Genomic DNA, 9075 nt, shown 5'->3' with positions numbered 1-9075 from the left:
AAAACAAAAACAACAAAAAATGAGCCTCTCTGTTGGCTTGCCTAAGCAGACAGACAGAACTCTAAAGTCTATCATTTCTTTCTTTTGCTCACACCTCACATCCAACTCACCCGTATTAACTGAAAAAATATATTCCAAATTTAACAACTTTTCAGTACCCTCAATGCAAATCCTAGTTCAAGTCAGCCTCATGCTCCATGACAACTATTTCAATAACCTCCTGATTGCTGTGCTTGCTTTAGCTCTTGCTCCTCTAAATCCATCCTCCACAGAGTAGCCAGAAAAATCTTTCTAAAATGAAAACCAGGTCATGTCACTTCCTCCTCCAAATTTGCCAATGATTTCCCATTGCAAAATCAACAAGTTCCAAATTCCTTAACTATGTGGTCTCCCAAATCCTCTAATATAAATTTCTGTAATATGCATGCCTGTCAGCACATACCACTGTTCACATTACTCTGCTCCAGGTAACTGGCCTTCTTGCGAATTTTTGAAGATAACCTTTCATTTTGCACTCACTGTTCCTGTCATTTTGCACTCACTGTTCCTTCTCCTTGTCATCCTCAACTCAAATGTCACGTCTAAAGACATACCTCACCACCCTCATCCTCTTCTGCTTCTTTACCAAATTGCATGTTTGTCCACATATAAATAATTTTACTTCTCTCTATATTCATTTACATGTTTGTTGTTTGTTTTCCCTTACCCAAAGTCCTCACAACCACTGATAGATAAACTCCTTGAAGACAGGGATCTCTCTGTCTTGCTTACCACATTTTCTGGAGCACCTGTAACAATGCCTGGCCCACAGTCAATATTGATGGATACTTAAAGAACTTTTTCATATCTTTGGGATGACTATTTTTCTAGTTTAGGATTAGTAACAATAATAAATAATTCATTCAATGCTTACTAGGTGCCAAGTACTGCACTAAAACATTTTCATATATTAATTCATTTAAACATAACCAATTTCCTGAGGTGAGTATAGACATTATTTCTATGTTAAAGAAGAGGAACTTGAGAAGTTTAGGAAGACTGAGTGATTTGTCAAAGGTCACAGAATAAGTAAATGGTATTGGATTGTATCTCACTTGGAAAAACTGAGATTGGACTGTATCTCACTTCAAAGAACTATACACTTTTGCACCTCAGTCTACTGACTCAACTAAAATTTCTAAGTTTACCAATATAAGGTCAAATTTCTAGTGACATGTAATAAATGAGTAAAACACAATTCCATGCTTTTAAAGTTTAATATTTCAAACAACCAAATCCTTTGGAATACATGTGGAACATTCCATTGTACTAATTCCTCATGTTTTCTTATTTATACTCAGTAATGTGATGACTTTCAGTGTAAAACTACAAATCACACAGAAGTCATATTCAGTCTTTTAGCATCCAAGATTTCCTATTCTCAACAATAATGTATTCATGTGTGTGGAAAGTCTTATATCAGTAGGTCTTGAAAACTGCAGGATCTCAAACTCTGAGTGTACCTCAGTGAGGTTACTATATATAATACATAATGGTAACACTTTGGCTTGATGCGTCTGATTATTACTAGACAATATAGAATTAGAAACATCAGAAAGAACTCTTTTCTAAACAAAGGAGCAGCTTTCAAAATGCCTTCAATCCATATGTTTCTTTCTTTTTTTTTTTTCTTTTGGAACAAGGTCTCACTATGTTGTCCAGGATGTAGCGCAGTGACATGATCTTGGCTCACTGCAGCCTCGACCTCCTGGGTTCAGGTAATCCTCCCACCTCAGAGCCCTGAGTAGCTAGGACTACAGGCATGCGCCACTACCCTTGGGCTCCAGTGATCCTCCAGCCTCAGCCTCCAGCTGCGTGCTGGAATTATAGTGATGAGCCACCATGCCCAGGCCAGACCATTTCTGTAGGTAACTTTTGTTTTGTCAGACAAGTATCCAGCAAATGAAGGAGTCTTTCATTCTCTCAGTTCTCCACACATTTCAGTCTTATAACTTATTTAGTACCTTCTCCCTTTTCTCCTAAAGAAGATGCCAATACCCCATTAGTGCTTTGGGTCCTGAAATGGTGGTATGACCCTGAGCTCATGTAGAAAAGTATTTATGAAAGATCTGCTCTTCATCTAAAATACTGTAACTTTTTAAACATAGAAAAAATAGCATTAAAAAAAAAGATGTAGATCCCCTTGTCAAGCCAGAATTGAGAGCACTCAATATTCCAAAGCCTAAACTACCTATTTGCATATTTGTCTTTTGACAGAGTTAAGACGAAATGTGTGCAGAGTTGGTAGCAGATGATAAAATATGTCAGCAGGGAACTGCTTAATAGGACAACACAGCAAAGTATGCAAAACTATGAAAAGGTAGATTTAGAACATCTAGATTTTTCCCAAGAAAATGGGACTTAAAATTTTGAATATGAAAACCTAGTTGATCATATATTCATCTAAGAAATCTATACAAAGTAGAATTTATAAAATATGTTATCATTAAATTTTTAATATTAATATTTACTTATATTAGCATGAATGCCAACATAAAGTGTCTAAGCCAAGACAGATTTATTCACAGCATGAAAAACATCAAATTTCTGATGCTCTATTTCTTCCCTTTTTAGTAGATATGACATTTAAGTCAAATAGACCCTGCAAAAGTTGGTGTATTAGTCCATTTTCATGCTGCTAATAAAGACATACCCAAGACTCAGGAATCTGTAAAGGGAAGAGGTTTAATTGACTCACAGTTCAGCATGAACGGGGAGGCCTCAGGAAACGTACAATCGTGGTGAAAGGGTAAGGAAACATGTTCTTCTTCACATGGCAGCAGCAAAGAGAACAATAAAAAAAGGTGTAAAATTCCCTTATAAAACCATTAGATCTCATGAGAACTCACTCAATATCATGAGAACAACAGGATAGGGAAAACTACCCCCATGATTCAATTACCTACCACTGGGTTCATCCTACCACACATAGAGATTATGGGAACTATAATTCAAGATGAGATTTGTGTGAGGACAAAACCAAACCATATCATTCCATCCCTGTCCTCTCCCACATCTCACGTCCTCACATTTCAAAACAATCATACCTTCCGAACAGTCCCCCAAGTCTTAACTCATCCCAGCATTAATGCAAAAGTCTAAGTCCAAAGTCTTATCTGAAATCCCTTCTACTTACCAGTCTGTAAAATTGAAGGCAAGTCAGTTACTTTCTAGATACTATGAGGGTACAGGCATTGGGTAAATACACCCATTCCAAGTGGGAGAAATTGGCCAAAACAAAGGGGCTACAGGCCCCATGAAAGTCCAAAATCCAATAGGGCAGTCATTAAATGTTAATGCTCCAAAATGATCTCCTTTGACTCCATGTCTCACATCCAGGTAATGCTGATGCAAGAGGTAGACTACCACATCCTTGGGAAGCTCCACCCCTATAGCTTTGCAGGGTACAGTCCCCATCCTGGCTGTTTCCACAGGCTGGCATTGAGTGTCTGCAGCTTTTACAGGCACACAGTGCAAGCTGTCAGTGGGTCTAGGGGCCTGGGGCCTGGGTGACCATGGTCCTCTTCTTACAGTTCCGCTAGGCAGTGATCCAGTGAGGACTCTGTGTGGGGTCTCCAATCCTACATTTCCCTTACACACTGCCCTAGCAGATGGTCTCCGTGAAGGTTCTGCCCCTATAGCACACCTCTGCCTGGACATTCAGGTGTTTCTATATATCCTCTGAAATCTAGGCAGAGGTTCCCAAACCTCAATTCTTAATTCTGTGCACCTGCAGGACCAATACCACACGGAAGCTGCAAATGTTTGGGGCTTCCACCCTCTGAAGCCATGGCCCAAGCTGGAGCAGCTGGAACACAGGTCAGCAATTCAATAGGCTGCACACTGCAGGAGGGCTCTGGGCCCAGCCCATGAAACATTTTTTTCCTCCTGGGCCTCTGGCCCTGTGATGTGAGGAGCTGCCATGAAGATCTCTGACATTCCCTTGAGAAATTTTCCCCATTATCTTGTCAATTAACATTTGGCTCCTCATTACTTATGTGAATTTCTGCAGCCAGCTTGAATTTCTCTTCAGAAAATGGGATTTTCTTTTCTATTGTATCATCAGGCTGCAACTTTCCCAAATTTTTATGCTCTGCTTCCTTTTTAAATGTAAGTTCCAATTCCAAACCATATCTTTGTGAATGAATAAAACTGAACACTTTTAAGAGCACCCATGTCAGTTCTTGTACACTTTGCTGCTTAGAAATTTCTTTTGCCAGCTACCCTAAATCATTTCTCTTGAGTTCGAAGTTCCACGTATCTTTAGGTCTGGGGTAAAATGCTGCCAGTCTCTTTGCTAAAACATAGCAAGAGTCACTTTTGTTCCAGTTCCCAACAAATTTCTCATCTCCATTTGAGACCACCTCAGCCTAAACTTCATTGTCCATATCGCTATCAGCATTTTGGTCAAAGCCATTCAACGAGTCTCTAGAAAGTTCCAAACTTTCCCACATCTTCCTGTCTTCTGAGCCCTCCATATCTCTAGGAAGTTCTAAACTTTCCCACATTTTTCTGTCTTCTTCTGAGCCCCCCAAACTGTTAAAACCTCTGCCTGTTACCCAGTTCCAAAGTTGCTTCCACATTTTTGGGTGTCTTTACACCAGCACCCCACAACCCCATACCAGTTTACTGTATTAATCCATTCTCATGCTGCTAATAAAGATATATCAGTGACTCGGTAATTTATAAAGGAAAGAGGTTTAGTTGATTCACAGCTCAGTATGACTGGGGAGGTCTCAGGGAACTTACAATCATGGTAGAAGGAGAAGCAAACATGTTCTTCTTCGCATCGTGGCAGCAAGGAGAAGAATGAGCAAAAGAGGGGAAAGCCCCTTATAAAACCATAAATTCTTGTGGAATTCACTCACTTTCATGAGAATAGAATGAAGTAACTGTCTCCATGATTCAGTTACCTCCCACCAGGTCCCTCCCACAACACATGGGCATTATGGGAACTACAGTGCAAGATGAGATTTACGTAGGGACACAGTCAAACCATATTAGTTGGTTTCTTGCATTTCAGAGGAGGAAACTTGAAGTTATTAATCTTAGAGTCTCTTTACTTGCTGTCCCTCTCCCCTTCTGACAGAGACAGAGAGAAACTCTTGTTCTGTAATGGTGTATAATCCTTCAGAATGTAAATGTCTCCATGGCTCAGGGCTTTCATATTCCTTTGAAATGTAAACACATTTGAAATAATCTCGCCATTGATTTTTTGACTCTTTAATTGATTTTTAGCTTCCAAGGCTAGTCTTTAAACCTAGGTTCTAGTTCCCTTTCCTCAGAAAGTCCTAACTGTATGGAAATATAAAAGTATTCACTTCCTGAGAACAATTTATCAAAAAGATTTCATCATCATGAGCTCTTCTGAATGAAACAATAGAGATTTAAGGTATTTAAGTAAAAAACCAATTAGACTTTTAAAAAGAAATTCCAAATAAATAATTTTAATCAATTCCAAAAAGAATAAATATTCGTACTACATTTGTTTATCATGAAACAATGGAAAAAGCTTCCATTTCTTATTGTTATGGGTCTAATTGTGACCTCACAAAATGCACACGTTGAAATCAGGGTCTTTGCAGATGTAGTCACATACTGCAAATAAAGTTTTAGTCAATGACAGACTACAAATATGATAATGGTCCCATAAGATCATAATATCACAGTTTTACTGCACCTTTTCTATGTTAAGATATATCTAGTTACACAGATACTGATTGTGTTACAATTGCCTACAGTATTCAGTACAGTAATATGCTGTACAGTTTTGTAGCCTAAGAGCAATAGGACATACGATATAGCCAAAGTGTGTAGTAAACTGTACCATCTAGGTTTTATAAGTACAGGCTATAATGTTTGCACAATGACAGAATCACCTAAGGACACATTTCTTAGAATATATCATCATAGTTAAGTGCGGCATGACTATAATTACTTAAACTAAGATGAGGTAATGCTGAAGTAAGTTATGCCCCTAATACAATCTAAGTGAAGTCCGTATGAAAAGGTCAAATTTTGATAAAGACATGTACAGAGAAAAGACAATCTGAAAACATAGGGAGAAGATTGCCATGTAAAGCCAAGAGCAGAGGCCTGGAATGCATCCTGTTCTCATAGCCCTCAGAAGGAATCCACCCTATCCACACCTTCATTTCAGACTTCAGCCTCCAGAACTGTGAGACAATAATTTTTGCTGTTTAGCCCACTTCATTTGTGGTACTTTGTTATGGCAGCTCTCACAAACGAACACAGCAATTATCTACAAATTAATAATAATGAGCATGCTGTAAGTTAAACCTGAATAGAATGCTGCGAACACAGCATTAAAAGGAGAATGATTAGCCTAGAGTATACTCGTGTGAAAATAAGAATTTTTTTAATCAGTGCATTTATTAGAAAGATCGGGGAAAAGGTATGAGACTCTTATTACCTGGGGAAAAAAAGGCAAAAAGTATTTTAAGGGAAATAATAGAGAATTAAATAAAAAGTAGAAGTTAATAAAACAGCAATTTAAAAAGTAAATTAAAGAATCTGGATCCTTGAAAAGATAAATAATATGCACAACCTTTGCAAATTCTGCCTAATCAATAGCACTAGGAGGAAAAAGGATACTTAACTACAGATATGTAAATGTCATACAATAAATTTTAAAGTCTTGATGCCAAGATAATTTCTCTATTAAAATAAAAATTGACAAAATTCACTCAAGCAGTGACAAAAATCTGGAGGAACTCAGTAAAAATGAACTAAATATAAACATTAATCAAGAAAATAGGCACGTCGTTGGTTTATCAATTATTTTACCAAATATCTAACAGAAACAATGTTTTCTAAATATTTTTCAGAGTATTGTCAAATGGCAAATGGCAGAAAACATTCCTGTTTACTTGACAATTTTATTGTAATTTTGACTCCCAAATAGCATGGAAAAAGTTGGAAAACCTTATTATATTGATCCCCCAAATAGAAAAGAAGAACACAGGAAAGAAGATCAAACTCACTTTTGAACGCAAGTATAAAACTTTGTATACATTACATACAAAAAAAGGCTATGCACAAACATTTCTATAATTGGTTTGGCTTAGTCTGACTTAAATAAGGGTTTTGTGGTTATATTAGTGTATTAGTCCATTTTCACACTCCTGTAAAGAACTACTTCAGACTGGATAACTTACAAAGAAGAGTTTTAATTGATTCATTTCCACATGACTGGGGAGGACCCAGGAAACTTACAATCATGGTGGAAGGGGAAACTGGCACCTTATTCACAAGGCAGCAGGAGAACCAGTGAGAGCGCAGGTAAATCTACCAGTTATAAAACCATCAGATCTCATGGGAATTCACTCACTATCACGGGAACAGCATGGGGGAAATTGCCCCCATAATCCAATCACTTTCCTTCCTCGACATGTGGAGATTACAGGTTCCTCCCTAGACACATGCGGATTAAAGTTAAAGATGAGATTTGGATGGGGACACAGAACCAAACCATGTCGACTCACCCAGGGTTATTTCAAGAAACAGAACCAATAGAATATATATATGATACTTAAAGGAATATATGTGGAAATGGAGGCTGAGATGTCCTGTGATCTGCTCTCTGCAAGCCGGAGAACCAGAAAAGGCAATCGTATAATTCAGTTCAACTCTAAAGGCCTAGGAATTAGGGAGCTGATAGTATAAGTCCCCATCTGAGGCTGAAATATTGAGAACCAGGAGAAATGAAGTCCAAGTGCGGGAGAAGATGGATGTCTCAGCTCAAATAAAGAGAATTTGCCCTTTTTCTGCCTTTTTGTTCTATTCAGGACCTCAATTGATGGAATGATGCCCACCCACATTGGGAAAGATCAATGTAATCTTCTTCACTCAGTCTACTGATTCAAATGTTAATTGCTTCTGAAAACACTCTCACAGATGAATCCAGAAATACTGTTTTACCAGCTATATGGACATTCCTTAGACCAGGCAAGATGACACACACAATCGACCATTACAGTGGAGTAACCAAAGTTATAAAGTACTCTTGACGAAGTTGTGGGGACAGAAGGCATATAAACATGGTAGGTAGTCATGAGATATCCCAGGAGAATGGAGGAAGCTCTTGCAGTTACCAATTAGACAGATTTGCCATACATGCAACAGAGAAGAACACATACAAATTCCAAATCAAAATTCACATAGATTCAGTTACCAAATATACACTTTACTGGTGTCCACATCCATCATGTCTCCAAACATGACATACTCAAGAAGTGCAAATCAAGAGTTAAATTCCTGCTAAACCCTGATGGAGTCACTGCTGCCAGTAACACATTCAAGGCAACTCAGAGGTCCACGGGGCAAGCTTACACGAGCTTGCTCATCTTCAAACTCTATGCAGCACCAAGAAAGGACTCACCTCCCCTAAACCCCATGCAGTTTGATGAGCTTTCACTCTACTCAGTTCCTGACGGTGAATCTGAAAATGTGGAGGAGTCGAGGACCCAGTTTGAAGAAAGCATGTCTCAGCTCCAACATCATTGTAGGCCACGTACAAGTTGGTGTCAGAAAACATACTCCCAAATTAATCCCAAGATGCAAAGTTTAGGTCAGTGGGGTTAGACAGCTATGAATATCTCCAAATGTACCTCCAGGATATTTTCCAAGACTTGGTGTTATTGGTTTTTCTGGCCTTTTTGGACTCTTTTAAGCAAGAGGTTGAAAAATAAAGAAGCCAGTGTATCCTTCTGGTTTCATGGGATTAGCTGTGTCTGTCTATTATCTACAACAATTCATTGCATTTGCCCAAGGCAATGGGGAGAGTTTACATGGCTGGGGTTTATGAAGATACAAAATCCTAGAAGATTTGTAGAAGGAGAACTTATCTTATGTAAAATATAGAGTGATATGTAATTGACTGTTCCTCTACTCTCTGCTTTTACAAGGAAAATGCATATTCTGTGAGTACTAATCAAAGCCCCATAAGAATGTAACCACTTGTCTCATTGCCTATCCTCACCAACCATTTTTTTTCTCCTTCCTCTCCCTCTAGCT

At 38.3% G+C, this 9075-nt stretch overlaps 1 pseudogene; it reads left to right on the top strand.

Moving 5' to 3' along the window:
• Positions 1–3828: 3828 nt before the first annotated feature.
• Positions 3829–9075, top strand: part of LOC126949041 (MICOS complex subunit MIC26-like) — a 36066-nt pseudogene continuing 30819 nt past the window's right edge.

This window comes from Macaca thibetana, chromosome 2 (assembly GCF_024542745.1).
Source record: "Macaca thibetana thibetana isolate TM-01 chromosome 2, ASM2454274v1, whole genome shotgun sequence".
NCBI lineage: Eukaryota > Metazoa > Chordata > Mammalia > Primates > Cercopithecidae > Macaca > Macaca thibetana.
Note: the sequence above shows the minus strand (reverse complement) of the source record. Positions and strands in the feature narration are given on the sequence as shown.